The sequence below is a fragment of the Vigna unguiculata genome, chromosome 11, assembly GCF_037176805.1.
Source record: "Vigna unguiculata cultivar grain cowpea cultivar isolate G323 ecotype 2 chromosome 11, ASM3717680v1, whole genome shotgun sequence".
NCBI lineage: Eukaryota > Viridiplantae > Streptophyta > Magnoliopsida > Fabales > Fabaceae > Vigna > Vigna unguiculata.
In genome coordinates, this window is record NC_140802.1 from 322,501 (window position 1) to 325,000 (window position 2,500).

The window sequence follows — 2,500 nt, forward strand, 5'->3', positions numbered from 1 at the left end:
CAAGGTTGGCGGTGCACCACGGCATAGCTAAATGGCTTGGTGGGGAGTTTTGTGAAAAAATGAAATTCGTGGTTTTTGAGATGTGAGGGTTGGAAAGGCCTCCAAATGCCCCCAAATGAATACCATGAAATTCTTGGTGCACGAAAGTTTTGAGTTCGGAGGGTTTTGCACATGGCCAATGTTGGCGGTGCACCGCGGCATAGCTAGAAGGCTTGGTGGGGAGTTTTGTGAAAAAATGAAATTCGTGGTTTTTGAGATGTGAGGGTTGGAAAGGCCTCCAAATGTCCCCAAATGAATACCATGAAATTCTTGGTGCACGAAAGTTTTGAGTTCGGAGGGTTTTGCACATGGCCAATGTTGGCGGTGCACCGCGGCATAGCTAGAAGGCTTGGTGGGGAGTTTTGTGAAAAAATGAAATTCGTGGTTTTTGAGATGTGAGGGTTGGAAAGGCCTCCAAATGTCCCCAAATGAGTACTGTAAAAGTGTTGGTGCACAAAAGTTTTGAATTGGATGCATTTTGCACTTGGCCAAGTTGGTCGGTGCACCGCGACTAGATAGCTTGGTGCCAAAATTTGTCAAATTTAAGACCTTGGCCAAACTGAATGAAATTTTGTGGGGAGGTTCCTGATATTGTTTAGTGGTGGACTGGAAAAAATGAGGTCGAAATTCGAAGTCTACATGTGCTTTTCTATTTTTCCCGATTTTACACATACCCGGTAAGTAAAAAAAATAAAAAAAATAGTTCCCCTTGGAGAAAAATTATGAAATTTGGTGAGCAAGGAGATACCATTATTCTACGAATTACTGCAAAAAATCGCATCAAAATTCGAAGTGTAGCCCGAGATATGGACTTATGTCTGCTCAAAAAAAGTGTATCTACTTGTACAATTTTGCCTTTTGCATATTAACCTCTTATAGGGGGGGAGTGCTCCTTGAGCCGGCCAGCTCCACACTGGCAGGTTTTAAAGGGAGCTTGATGAGGCCTCCCCCCTCACGTGGTGCGTGCGTTAGCATGTTTATCATGGCACAACTAGCCTCTTCATAGTTGTTGAGCTTTATTAATACCAACACACGGTCGTCACTGATCGTTGGTTAGCTCGGCAGCTAGTCCCTCGGATATTGTGGAAAGTTATTTTCATGCCTAGCGATGCTTGACCATGCGTCACTTGATGTTTCCATTTGCTTGCTTGCCCATGGTAGGTGGGGGGTGGACCGTCTTGTGGTGTGGTGTCTTGCGAACGTGAGGGTGTGTGAGTTGTAATCGAGATGCACTTGCTGGCTGGCTCCATGCCTTGCGTATCGAACGGTCAAGCATGCATCTCTTCCATTTTCACCCGTTGCCTTGGGTGATATTGGTTGATCAGTCCCTGTGTTGCCTACCCACTAGACGGTACTTCTGTGGTTGCTTCGAATTCTATCTTTCCATCACGAAGAGGTGTTGGAGGATCCTAATGTCACGCACGTGTTCCATCTAGTGAAACATCTCAGTGATGCACGTGTTGTGGCTAGTTCTTTTGGATGCGGTGCATTATATGAACTCGGGTTTACTTTAGCGACCCAGTTAACATAATTCGGTTGTGTCCCTTGATTGAGACGTTGTCCTTGAACTTGTTGTGAGCAATATCGTTCTTCCACAACCCGTCGTCTTGAGTGCGATGGAAGGCAAATAAGATGTGCTTTGGCATGTCATGCACGTACTCGATTGCGGGAAGTGTGAGAAAGTGTTGTTGACAACCCGTGGGAAATGGAATGTGGCAAATCGTGATGAGCTCTTCGTGGATCTGCGAAGAAGACGACCTTTGGGCCTGTTGGAAACGAGGGAGGCGATGTTGAACTGCGAAGAAGATGGACTTTTGGGTTGTTTGAATCAATGGGAGGCCACGCGAGAACTCCGAATACTATGGACTCTTGGGTTGTTGGAAGCAATGGGAGGCCCCGCTAGAACTCCGAATACTACGGACTCTTGGGTTGTTGGAAGCAAGGGGAGGCCCCGCTAGAACTCCGAATACTATGGACTCTTGGGTTGTTGGAAGCAAGGGGAGGTCCCGCTAGAACTCCGAATACTACGGACTCTTGGGTTGTTGGAAGCAAGGGGAGGCCCCGCTAGAACTCCGAATACTATGGACTCTTGGGTTGTTGGAAGCAAGGGGAGGCCCCGCTAGAACTCCGAATACTATGGACTCTTGGGTTGTTGGCAACGACAACTTGGGGGGATGACACTGGAAAAGAGTGAACTAGGCCAAACTGCGAACAAGGCAACTTGGGGGGATGACACTGGAAAAGAGTGAACTAGGCCAAACTGCGAACAAGGCAACTTGGGGGGATGATGCTGGAAAAGAGTGAACTAGACCGAACTGCGAACAAGGCAACTTGGGGGGATGACGCTGGAAAAGAGTGAACTAGGCCGAACTGCGAACAAGACAACTTGGGGGGATGATGCTGGAAAAGAGTGAACTAGGCCGAACTGCGCCCAAGGCAACTTGGGGGGATGACGCTGGAA